Source organism: Pimephales promelas, chromosome 18 (genome assembly GCF_988280905.1).
Source record: "Pimephales promelas chromosome 18, fPimPro1.hap1.1, whole genome shotgun sequence".
Classification (NCBI taxonomy): domain Eukaryota; kingdom Metazoa; phylum Chordata; class Actinopteri; order Cypriniformes; family Leuciscidae; genus Pimephales; species Pimephales promelas.
Window position 1 is genome coordinate 12858249 of NC_142786.1, and position 13933 is coordinate 12872181.

The 13933-nt window shown below is 47.0% G+C and overlaps 1 pseudogene; it reads right to left on the reverse strand.

Moving 5' to 3' along the window:
* Positions 1–899: 899 nt before the first annotated feature.
* On the reverse strand, positions 900–2478 carry LOC148970931 (uncharacterized; annotated as a pseudogene).
* Between the last annotated feature and the right edge of the window lie 11455 nt (positions 2479–13933).

The following is a 13933-nucleotide window of genomic DNA, read 5'->3' on the forward strand; positions in this document are numbered from 1 at the left end:
ATTGAGAACACAGATCGTAAACATGCACTTAACAGAGATCATCAATACCACTACCAGGTGCAAGCCCAGTTGTTTGTTACGAGGCGGAAGTTTTGTGACTTCATGGTGTGGTCTACATCTGATTTTTTCATTCAGAGAATTTTTCCTGATGCTGACTTTTTTACAGAAGCAGTGCTTATTGGCTAAGACGTATACATGTCCAGATAGACTGCTGTCAGACAAAACACAGTCCACAGACTCACAAGAATTGGAGGAGTAGTAGGGTGTTGTTCAAAACGAAGTGAACACTATAATTTACAAAGAGCCAACAATTCTCGTTGTTGTCTAGACCTACTCTAGTTGTAAAGTTTTTCGAAATAACTCTTGTTATGATTTGATACTACTAATAAAATTGAATTGAATTATTTAGTAAGATTTGCCCGTGTGTAATTCTACATACATTTAATATCCTTTTATAAGGGACAACAGGACGGTCAAAAGGTTGAGCGCTGGTTTATTTTACAAAAAAACATCTTTCAACACGTTTATAAAAGCCAACCTAAATTACATAATGTACACTCATATACAACTTCTTTTATCAATCAATCAATCAAATTTTATTTGTTGAGCGCTTTACATCAACCAAAATGTGCACAAGGCGCTTTCCAGTAAAAACATCAATAAACAACAATATATAAAAACATAAGAGTAGATAAAATAGCAGTTGAAACAGGACGGAAGCTACATATTAAAAGCTTGTCTGAATAGACGTGTTTTCAACTGCGATTTATAATGTTTGTCCTGCATGTTTCAATTAAATACATAGTGTGAATGTGTTAGGGAACTGACACATAGTAAAGAATTGGATAAGTAAAGAATTGATTGTTAATGTGCTAGTACAACTATTTACACTGGAAATTGTTACTCAAAGTGCTTTCAAAAAACTTAGAAACCTCTCTGTTAAAGAATAACTGGGTTTTTTTTTTCAGCTAATCTATTGGCACCACTGAGGGGCACAGATTCGTTAGGGCACAAGCCACTCTAACTATTTTGTCAAGAGAAGTGAACTCCTCTTCTTCTGATGACTTAATCAGAAGACTAATGGGCACAGGTCCATGCAACATTCTGTACTTGGATCGTGCTTGACCAATTACCCTCTCAACGTGTATGCGGACTGCTGCAAGTTTTCTGGAATCTTCCAGTTCGACAGCGCCCAGCTGTTTTTTCCCCCGTGTAAAGGCAGGAGTTTCAACCCTTGCACAGTACAAGCCAACTTGTTCCTGAATCCTAAAGCCACGGTCTGCTAGGATCAAGTCTCCTGGTAGGAGATTATCCAAAAACCCACTGTTTGCTGTAATGTGAGCATCAGTTGACCGCCCACCCCAGCCCTTGGAGATGAAGGAGATTATCCCTTGTGGAGTTATACCTATTAGGTATTTTATGGTGTTGTGTGATTTATACTGAGAGTATGTCTGGGCCCTTGCCTTCAGATCTTTAGGTCTGTCAATGGTAATTTCAAAACAGTCTATTACTGACATGCATTGCTTGAAAGACTTTCTGAAACACATTGGCAGAGATGTTTGGACATCATCTCTGTCAGGCCATACCACACACACAGGTACTAAGTTGTCATTTAGTATATTAATGACATTTGTAAAAACTCTTGAAATTGTGGACATATGAACACCAAACAGATATGACAAAAAAGCAATCGGCAAGCCTGATCCTCATTAATGTCAACAGTAGCTGGTGGAAGATGGTGATGTTTGCTGTATTCTTAAGTAAGGGAGTTATTAAGTCAATCACAGCCATAAACACTTTATAGTTGGGCAGTCCTGTAAAGGTTTTAAGTTTGTCGCTGTTTTCAAAAGTGCTCTGTTCCAGGTCTGAGGGCTTCAGCTTCTCCTTCAGAGCAAACGTATCACCCCGGAGTTGCTGACACTCAAATTCAAGAGACTCAATGTAGTCTGAAGTGAGGTTGGTTTGGCACATTGCATCACATTTGCCATTAGTTTTACTGATACTAGCCTCTTCTACAATCGCCTCCTCTACAATCTCGTCCTCAACCTCATGTAAAACATTCATCTCAGCTGATAGATTGAGAAGTCCCCTGGCAGCTTCAGGTTTGGATGACTCCTGACGCTTTTTTTTCTTCATTGCCTCTCTGACCTCATACTTCCCTAGACTGCCCAGGGCTCGCCGCTTCTCAGGGGACTTGGTGTGCGCAAACACTGACGGCACATAATCAGGGGATAAAGGGTCATCACTCTTCTTTCCTGATAAAAGAAATCAACTGCCTGAGAGTACCACCAAGAGGGAGCTTAGAACCATTGTCCCAGCCCATATAACTATCCTGACACTTCATCCATTTTCTATTTGTTCAGTAAATTCCTGTTAAATGACAAAAACAAACTCTGGATGGGAAAGGGGTAATGCACAATCACTTTGGAAATCAACTATATAATCAGACAAACTTGTACACAGTTTACCTGTCAGCATTTTAACAGTTTTTATCCAGCTGCCAGCTAAAGTTAACTGTCAAGTGTAGTGTTAAAAAGCCTCACAGGCACAATGTTTATGTTGCCTCTAACGTAAGTTTATGAGCATCTGAGAGAAGCATAGACATTTAAATGCAAAATCTGCGTTGTTTATTTTTTGTATGAGATAACGTTACAGATGACACTGTTAGAGACGGGCGATCAGTGTGAATGGGTAGACTGCACAGCCTTACGCTAGCTGGTAGCACTTGCTCATTAATGGTAAATGACAATTTGACTGGGTCTCCATTTGGACATGAATGACGGTATGGTATTACAAAAAATGAATTACACGTAACTAGGAAATGATTCTTACCTTGTAAAAAATGCTCGCTGCAAATCCTGGAGTACTTGGAGGGCTGCCAGTCCTTTCGTCTGATAGCAGCAATCCATCGATGCCTTCTCTTCCCATCAAATGGAATGCGATAAAAGGATGTATTGGCTTTACCCTGTCTATTAGCACACCCCACGGCACAACACGAAATAACCATTTTATATGAAGAACGAACACAAACACGTACTAATTTGGCTTGCCGTCCGTCTACAGAATAGCTCTTCCGCCGTCCGTCATGGCGTTCAGAATTCGCGCGAGTAGAGCGTGACGTCACGTGCAAAGGGTCTATAAAGTTTGTTTTAACCACTCTTGTTGTTCCCACAAACTCCCAATGCTGATTCAACAGGTTTTTTGTTGGTAATTTTCCAGTCTGTCCTTTTAGTTTCATTAAATATTTCAAACCAAGTTTACGTCTTCTTATTTCTAATGGCATCTCCCCTGTTTCTATTAACCCTTAAAGAGTGTATCTTGGGGGATACTGACATTTAACAGGCTGTAGGGGGAGGGGCTATGGGGGAGGGGCATTATTTGGTTGCAGTTGATCAGAAACACTGATGGGGTGATTGGTCATGTAATAAGGTCATGTGACTTTTTGCTATAACATTCCAAATATTTGTCAAACTCCAAAATGGCAGCATTAGTGGACAAAGGCACTGGCCATGAGCAAAGTGTTTTTATATTTTTCACGATTATGATATTTTAGAGTGATTTTGTTTTAGAAAGTAGTTTTTTAAGGATAGTTTTACATGTTCGTGTTGATATTTTCAAAATAATCTTCTCACAACTTTGATTATCAGGCATTGAATGTTTGTATCCCGGGGGATACATTGCCCATATAAGGGTATTTGCCAGGGCTGATCACTCACAGATATTCTCATGTTTTGAGGCCTGTTCTCTACAGATATTGAATGGGATAAAGGTTTTGGATGTGTTTGCAGATATCCATCATGTGTCAGAAGTGCAAAGTGAGGCTTTGCCTGCACTCTAAAAAATGCTGGGTTGTTTTAACCCAATTTTGGGTCAAATATGGACTAACCCAGCCGTTGGGTTAAATTTTTACATTACATTTTTAACCCAACATTTCGGGTTTGTCCATATTTGACCCAAAATTGGGTTAAAACAACCCAGCATTTTTTAGAGTGTGGTCACTGGACAAAATGCTCGCAACTGTTTTGTCAGCTTCCATTGCCCATAGAATATATCTGTTGTGGGGCACCACAGCGAAGATGGTAGAGTTAAAAAAACAAAACAGGAAAAAGGTGTTTTAAAAATCGGCACATGAACTGTTTAAAAAGTTATGAAATATTAAATGTATTTTCTTCATAGGCAATGCATCTTGGGAGAAAAAGTTCAGTTTTTTCCAATTTTTCTAATGTTGTATGGATAATATGAAAATTGTAGCTAATTAATTGTTCATTAAATGTTTTAAAAGTTGTCATATGAACTATAAAAAAAAAAAAATTGCAAAATGTAACCCTAAATGGGCAATGTATCTCGCGAGATACAGAGTGTAACTTAGAAACTATAGGTCATATTTTGAAAAAAATGCATGAACTCTTGTCATTTTAGTCTAGATACATACAAAAATAGCAATGAATCATTTTTCCATCAAAATTATTTATGCTTGCCCCTTAAAGGGTTAATAATGCAGGTACTGGAGTTGTATGAAATGCCCCACTACACACTCTAAGAGCTTTTGCTTGAACTATATCAAGCTTTCTAATTACTGAAGGGGCTGCTGCCCCATAAACCACACAGCCATAATCAATAGTCGATCTTATTATAGCTCTATAAATCATCATCATAGTTTCACTATCAGCTCCCCAATCTGCCCCAGCCACACACCTTAGAACGTTAATTATTTTCCCACATTTAAGAGAAACCATCTCAATATGTTTTTTTCCATGTCATTCTTTCATCTAACCACATTCCTAAAAATTTAAAATATTTAACTTTTTCAATATTCGTATTATTTATTTGTAACATCTGTGTTGGCATTTTCTTCTTACATCCAAATATCATATACTTAGTTTTTTCTGTTGATATTTTGAATCCCCAATCATCAGCCCATTCAGATACTCTCTTTAAAGCATTTTGAATTTGGCCAAACATATAAGAAAAGTTCCTCCCACGCTTCCAGAGGGCCCCATCATCTGCAAATAACGAAAACCGAAATTCTTTTCCCACTCTACTAAACATACCATTGACTAATATATTAAAAAGAACTGGGCTTATAACGCTACCTTGAGGTGTTCCATTCTCTATCTCAAGTTCCTCTGATAATTCACTTCCCACCCTTACCTGAATTGTCCTATTACTTAAAAAATTCTTAATCCAGTTGAACATTCTTCCTCGGATTCCCGCATCATAGAGTGCAATGAGCAACCCCTCCCTCCAAAGCATATCGTACGCTTTTTCAATGTCCAAAAACACTGCAACAATAGCTTCTTTATTTGCGATGGCTTTTTTGATGTCAATATCTATGTCTAAAACAGCATCCATTGTTGACCGCCCCTGCCTGAATCCACTCTGATACTTCATAAAATACCCGCTTTTCTCAAGTTTATCCACAAGTCTATCAGTAACCATACGCTCCATAATCTTACACAAAACAGAGGTTAGCGCAATTGGTCTATAAGAAGTAGGATTATCTGTTTTTTCCCCTGGTTTCACAATTGGAATGATTACAGCATGTTTCCACTCTTTAGGAAGAATTCCACTTTTCCATACATTATTAATTAGTTCAAGAACTTCTCCTCCAAACAATTCTCCTGAATTTTTAAACAATTGATATCCCAACCCATCCCTGCCAGGTGAGGTATCTTTCCCCTGATTAATAGCTTTTTCCAGCTCTTTTATTGAAAAAATTACATTAACATCATCAGAGTTATCACAATTAATTAACAGTTCCCTTTCGTAGTCACTTCGAGTTACGTCAGAAGTGACGGAGATTGGGGGATTTCGCATAGAAAGCCAATCCTCTTCGAGTATTTAAACACGAGCCAATGGCATGCAATGCCTTGGGGCTGCGGAAATTTGCATAGCGTACTCCGCCCTACTCCGTGAGTATAAAAGGAGGAAGTGAACGCAACCGCAGTATGTTTTCGCTTCGGAGCCAAGAGAACCTCTTCACTCCTAAAAGCTAATTCAAGACTCTTCGAGACGAGCATCCTCTTCAGTGTTGGTGTGACGGCGGTACCCAGCGAGATTCTGCATTGCCTGCGATCTGTGCAGTGGTTTGCCAGACTTTGCGCTTCTCCCTGGTAGCCTCAGCACTGAAAGAGTGAATTTCTCTGAAAGAGCTGCACGTGGCACGACTTTTTAAAGATGGTTCGCCCGTGCCCTTCTGGATGTGGTAGATTTCTGTCATCATCTGATGGTCACGAGCGCTGCTTTGTATGCTTGGGCATTCAGCATGCAGCAGCAGCGTTCATGGATGACTCATGTTCCTTCTGTGGGAGCATGACCATCTCCACACTGAGGTCGAGGCTCAATGAGTCTCACTAGAGTGAGAGCCCCGGTCCCCCCTACTCGATCGGCTTCCTTCACGAAAGGGGGCCCGTCGACCCGGCGATCTAACGGTGACGGTGTGGGATAAAGCCCCGACGATTCCTCGGGCCACACCTCCCGCCTCAGTGTGTGAGCCAGCGAGCGCTAGCTCGATTCGGTCGGTTGTCTCTTCGGCGGCGCCGGCTGCTTCTAGCAGCACTCCAGATGATGATGCGATGTCTATCACAGCATCACTAGGCGGGCTTGAGTCCTCGGGAGAGGAAGATCCGGCTGCGTTGCCTCCTTCGGGAGTCCCAGCGTTGTCCGCGTCAGATCCCGAGCTGACGGCCATGCTGTCTCGAGCCGCTGGGAGTATCGGGCTAGAATGGAAACCTCCATCCTGCCCCGATCTCTCGCGGATGGATAATTGGTATTTGGACAAGGCTGCCGCTGCAAAGCCACGGCCAGCTCCAATACCTTTTTTCCCCGAGCTGCATGTGGAGCTATTGGGGGGCTCCTTTGTCCACTCGAGAGCGCGATCTCTCCCCCGCCTTTCCCCCCCTCGACGGCGGGGCCGCCCGTGGGTACACTGGGATGCCCCCGGTGGAGCGCTCTGTTGCGATGCAGCTGTGTCCACAGAGCGCCTCCACCCGTGGTCCTCCTAAGCACCCATCCAAAGCCTGTGGGTTCTCGTCTGCCATGGCGGCGCGTTCCTATAGAGCGGCGGGACAGGCGGCCTCCGCTTTGCATGCTATGACCACTTTTCAGGTCTTCCAAGCGAAGTTGCTCAGAGACATGCACGAGGGCGGGACTGATCCGACGGCATTTAAAGATTTGCGGTCCACCACTGACCTTGCTCTCCGGGCAACGAAAGTGGCCACTCGCGCCGTTGGTCAGGTGATGGCCACTAGCGTGGTTCAGGAGCGCCATCTCTGGCCCAACCTGGTAGACACTCGGAGCGCTGAGCGGACTCGTCTGCTCGACGCTCCACTCTCCCAGGCTGGCCTTTTCGGCGGTGCGGTCGAGGACTTCGCCCAACAGTTCTCGACTGCCCAGAAGCAGACGGAGGCCATTAAGCACATCCTGCCCCGGCCACCAGCTGCTGCCTCCACCCAGTCGCCGGCACAGGTGCCTCCCCCTGCTCGCTGCCGAGGACGCCCCCCTGCGGCTCCCCTCCCGCCCGGCCCCAGCAGCAGCCTTCACCCGGGCCCCGGCGTCGAGGAGGCCGCAGGCCGGCGTCGCAGCCCCCTCAGGCCGCTCGCCCCGCTAAACACCAGGCCAAGCGAAGATCCTGACATGGGCTGCTCAGTGACGATCTCGAGTCTTTCCAAGGAGGCGGTAGCAGGCCCCCTCCTTCCCCCGGTGAAGGCCGGGGGAGAATCTTTTGTTCTCAGCTCCCCGCTGCTCACCCACGGGTGGGCAGCACCCTGAACTGGTTAAAGAAAGACTTGACATCCTCAGTGAGCTCACAGACTGGAGTGGGTGCGTTCGATGCCCCAGTGCGTCAGCCCACACACTCCTCTCTGTCTCTGAGGGCGCGGAAGGGTGCGTGTGTCGTCCCCGGGCTACGCCAATCCCTTCCCCCTCTATCGCCAGACCCCCGGCAGAACAGACCCCCGTGGAACGCTCCGCTTTCCCTGGTCCCTTCTGTCGGGGAGCGGGCTTCGACGCATCCGAGCGGGGTAACCCCTGCACGCGTGCCAATCGACCCGCCCCGCTGCCCCTCCGGGGGGACGTCTGTGGTTCGCATGACCCCGTTGGCTCACTTCCTGGAAGCCTGGCTAGCGCTTCCCGGGGTATCCCGCTGGGTCATCAGAACGCTCAGACTCGGCTACGCGATTCAGTTCGCACGGTCTCCTCCCCGCTTCAGGGGAGTTCGCTCCACGATGGTCGGTGGCAATGCCCCAGTCTTGAGAGCGGAGATTGCGACCCTGCTGGCGAAGGGTGCAATCGAGACGGTCCCTCCAGCCGAGGTGAGGTCCAGGTTTTACAGCCCCTACTTCATTGTCCCCAAAAAGACCGGTGGGTTACGACCGATCCTGGACCTGCGCATTTTGAACCGTTCTCTCCATCGACTACCGTTCAAGATGCTCACTGCCAAACGCATTTTCGAATGTGTTTGGTTTCAGGATTGGTTTGCAGCGATCGACCTGAAGGACGCGTACTTCCACGTCTCCATTTTACCTCGACACAGACCGTTTCTCTGGTTTGCCTTCGAGGGCCAGGCATATCAGTACGCCGTTCTCCCATTCGGGTTAGCTCTCTCCCCTCGCGTCTTCACGAAGATCGTCGAGGCAGCCCTTGTTCCCCTTCGCGAACACGGGGTTCGCATCCTGAATTATCTCGACGACTGGCTGATACTAGCTCACTCTCGAGCTCAGGTTTGCGAACACAGAGACCTGGTGCTCCGGCACCTAGCCCGTCTGGGCCTTCGGGTCAACCGGGAAAAGAGCAAACTTTGCCCCATGCAGAGGATCTCTTTTCTCGGCATGGAGATAGACTCGGTCGCCATGTCCGCGCAGCTCACGAACGAGCGCGCGCACTCACTGCTGACTTGTCTTCGACAGTTCGAGGGCAAGAGTGCGGTTCCACTGAAACTATTTCAGAGGCTCCTGGGGCATATGGCATCCGCGGCCGCGCCGCTCGGTTTGCTTCATATGAGACCGCTTCAGCTGTGGCTTCGCGATCGAGTCCCGAGGTGGGCATGGCATCGCGGCTCGCTCCGAGTTCCAGTGACTCCGGCGTGCCGCCGAACCTTCTTCCCGTGGTCGAACCTCAGCTTCTTACGGACAGGGGTCCCTATTCAGCGAGTTTCCAGGCATCTCGTCGTCTCCACGGATGCGTCTACCACGGGTTGGGGTGCCATGTGCAATGGGCATGCAGCCGCCGGTTCCTGGACAGGAGCCCAGCGCCTCATGCACATCAATTGCCTCGAGCTGCTGGCAGTACGGCTCGCCCTGCACCGCTTCAGAGCGTTGCTCAAGGGCCAGCATGTGCTTGTCCGCTCAGACAACACTACGGCTGTAGCGTACATCAACCACCAGGGGGGTCTACGCTCGCGCCGGTTGTCGCAGCTCGCCCGCCACCTCTTGATATGGAGTCAGAAGCACCTGAGGTCCCTTCGTGCAGTTTACATTCCTGGAGACCGGAACCAGGCAGCCGACGAGCTGTCGCGGGTCCGTCCCATCTCCGGCGAATGGCGACTCCATCCCCAGTCGGTCCAGCTGATCTGGGAACAGTTCGGGGAGGCACAGACAGATCTGTTCGCCTCTCGGGACTCAGCCCACTGCGCCCAGTTTTATTCTCTGACCCGGGGCACTCTCGGCTCGGATGCGCTGGCGCACAGCTGGCCACGGGGCCCACGCAAGTATGCGTTTCCCCCAGTGAGCCTCCTTGCACGGGTGTTGTGCAAGATCAAGGAGGACGAGGAGCAGGTCTTGCTGGTAGCCCCCTACTGGCCCACCAAGACGTGGTTCTCCGAACTCATGCTCCTCGCGACAGCACCTCCTTGGCCTATTTCTCTGAGACAGGACCTACTCTCTCAGAGACGGGGCACTCTGTGGCACCCTCGTCCCGATCTTTGGAGGCTGCACGTGTGGCTCCTGGATGGGACGAGGCAGGTTTGAGTTCGCTGCCACCTGCGGTGGCGGCAACCATCACTTCCGCAAGAGCGTCGTCCACGAGACACCTTTATGCGTTGAAGTGGAACCTCTTCGTCAATTGGTGTTCTTCTCGCGGAGAAGACCCCCGGAGATGTTCGATCAGTGTCGTGCTTTCCTTCCTGCAAGAAGGGTTGGAGCACAGGCTGTCACCCTCCACCCTTAAGGTTTACGTTGCGGCCATTGCCGCTTCTCATGAAGCAGTGGAGGGTAAATCCGTAGGGAAGCACGACCTGGTCATCAGGTTCCTGAGGGGAGCGAGGAGGCTACATCCGCCTCGTCCTCCCCTCGTACCCTCTTGGGACCTCTCAGTAGTTTTAAGTGCTCTGCAGAGGCATCCCTTTGAGCCTTTGCAATCGGTAGAGTTAAAGTTTCTGTCCATGAAGACGGCACTCCTGGTTGCACTGGCCTCCATCAAGAGGGTGGGGGACCTGCACGCATTCTCCGTTGACGAAGCGTGCCTGGAGTTCGGGCCGGCTTACTCTCACGTGATCCTGAGACCCCGGCCTGGATATGTGCCCAAGGTTCCCACCCCTCCCTTCCGGGACCAGGTGGTGAACCTGCAAGCGCTGCCCCCGGAGGAGGCAGACCCAGCCTTGGCACTGCTCTGTCCGGTACGTGCTCTCCGCACCTATGTCGACAGAACGCAGTGTTTCAGGACCTCAGACCAGCTCTTTGTCTGTCATGGAGGGAGCCAGAAGGGAAGGGCTCTCTCAAAGCAACGGCTGTCCCACTGGATAGTGGATGCCATTGCTTTGTCTTACCAGCAGCAAGGCCGTCCGTGCCCCCTTGGTGTGACCGCCCATTCCACTCGGAGTGTGGCCTCCTCTTGGGCTCTAGCGCACGGCGCCTCGCTAACAGACATCTGCAGAGCTGCAGGCTGGGCGACACCCAACACCTTCGCCAGATTCTATAATCTGCGAATTGAGCCAGTGTCCTCACACGTACTCGTTCCGGCCGGTACTGGACCCGCTCAGGTGTCTTCACTTGCTCGCCACTCCACTCCCCGGACTGGATAAGTGTGATTTCTCCTCAGTTCTTCCATTGAAGGCTTGAGTCCTCCAGCACTGACGATGCGGGCTCCACTGCTGTGGCTCTGGATGCTGGCTAGGTGCCTCCATGCGTACGGTTCCCCTTGGTAACCGTCTCATGTGTTTTATCCACTGTAAGCCTCTCTGAGCATGTGTCTTCCCTTGGCAAGCCATCTGCCAACCCTGGAGTTTAAATTGTAATAGCCACCAACAGTTGGTGCTCCAGTGTTCCATATGTGTTCCTACAGGGCCATATGAGTATTCTTAAGTCCTCCCTTCGGTAGGCATCTGGTAGCATGTCCCTCCCGGGATATGTTTCCCAGTGTACCTTGGTAATCCTGTGTCAAAGTGGGATCCACAAAAAAAAAAAAAAAAGAGAAGAAAAGAAAAGGGGGTTCAGATTTTCGCAGGGCACTGGAAGACAGCTTGAAGTTGGCGTGATGGCACAGACCCCCAATCTCCGTCACTTCTGACGTAACTCGAAGTGACTACGAAAGGGAACGTCTCGGTTACGTATGTAACCCTCGTTCCCTGAGTAGGGAACGGAGACGTTACGTCTCCCTGCCACTTCTGCTGTATCGCTGGGTAGACACCGAGTTCAGTCTTGGCTCCTCAGCGAAGACATACTGCGGTTGCGTTCACTTCCTCCTTTTATACTCACGGAGTAGGGCGGAGTACGCTATGCAAATTTCCGCAGCCCCAAGGCATTGCATGCCATTGGCTCGTGTTTAAATACTCGAAGAGGATTGGCTTTCTATGCGAAATCCCCCAATCTCCGTCACTTCTGACGTAACGTCTCCGTTTCCTACTCAGGGAACGAGGTTTACATACGTAACCGAGACGTTTTTCCATATTATCTCTTGATATTTGACATCTCCTTTTCCTATTTAAGTCATCCACATTTTTGGAGCTATGAACATTTTGGAATTGCTTGACCAACATATTTGCTTTCGCTTTACTATTTACCGCTTCTTCCCCATCACAATGGAGGACAGGGATTACCGTCTGTCGAAAAACACCCGTCATTCTATGAACTAGATTCCAAATCTTTTTTAAGGGCGTGTCCGGTCCTAACTTACAACAAAAAGTCTTCCAACTGTGCTTCTTTGCATCCTTAATTACACGTCTAGCCTTAGCTCTAAGCCTCTTATATTCAATTGCATACTCCTCTAATAAGTGTTTCTTTAAGTTTTTATATGCCCTATTCCTATTTCTAACTGCAGTATCACATTCTTCAGTCCACCGTGGTACCATTGCTCCTCTTACTGGTATTTTTTTCTTTGATATATTCTGAACTGCTGCTGCCCACATCATTTTACTAAGGGAACTATTCCACTCATCTATTCCTTTTCCACTATCTATTTGTAATAGTCCCATATTCAATTGTTCCTCAAACTTGATCCAGTTAGCTCTTTTATAATTAAGCCGCAGGGAACACTGAACTGGCTCCACAATCAAACATCTACCAAATGTACTAATTATTGGCACATGATCACTTCCCATTAAGCAAGTGTCCATTGTCTCCCATCTACTAATCAATGCTAACTCTGCGGACACAATTGTAATATCTATGGAGGATGACATCATTGATCGACCTGCACTAAACCAAGTAGGTCGACCATCATTTAACACAACTAAATTATTTTTGTCTATAAAGTCTTCTACTATTTGACCATTTCTGTCTTTCTTCTCACCTCCCCACATCTCATTATGAGCGTTAAAATCCCCAACCCAAATCCCCTGAACATTAATCTTATCTTCAATTTCCTGAAAATGACTCTCCTCTAACTTAATGCACGGATTATACACATTTATATATAAATTTTCCCTCGATCAGTCCAAATTTCTGTAATGACACACTCTAAAACCGTTTTAATTTCTATTCTTCTATATTGAACTATATTGAACCCCTCCTGATGTATTCTCCCTATCCTTTCACATTTATACCCTGGTATATTAAAATCTAATCTTGGCTTTAGCCAAGTTTCCTCGATACAAATAATTTCTGGTTTTTCTCCAAGACCGTCTATAAAGCGTTTAAACTCTTGCCCATTCGCCCATCCTTGCATTCCATTGCATTATGCAAAACATAATACAAAAGATGCTAATCACCATCATATTCTTCATGTCTGCTGTCCATTTCTACTTCCTCATTATCTTCCAACTCTATCTGTTGACTTCCGTTTATTCTTTGATTTGCACTGTCCTGAGTATAAGTAAATTCCCATAATTCCTTTGGATTGATCCCCTTGAATCCTAGAAGTTTTTCTGCAGCAGAAGCAATTTCACGAGCCACATCTGACTTTTTTTTTGCCACCATTTTAACTCTCCACATTGTTTCAACCATGAATGCCAGTAATCCTTTTTTGTTAATCATAACAAAATCATCATTACAAACCTTTCCCTTTGCTAGATCTCTTGCCATGGCCTCACCTTGATCTTGATTTTCCCCATCATTTTTCTCCACCCTTCTCACTGCCTCTGCATAAGATATTTTCCTCTCTTTTTTTATTCTCTCCACATTTTCTGCTTTTACATAATTATGACATCCTCTGAAAGAGGCTGGATGTTCTCCCCCACAATTACAACATTTCACAGGTCCTGTACATTCCTTTCCATCATGTTCTTCACTACAGCGTCTACATCTTCTCTTTCCATTACACACAGCTGCCACATGACCATATCTTTGGCACTTAAAGCACCTCAGAGGTGGTCTTTCATACTCTTTTACAGGATAGCTCATGAATCCCAACATGACCCTCTTTGGTAACACATTATCTTTGAAGGATAGAAGGATGGGGATGGTTCCTCTACCACTCTCATTATTACCCATGCGTTTTACAGCTACAACATTTCCTCCTTTCAAGCTAGTCAATATTTCTTGCTCAGTTACGTCCATTGGCA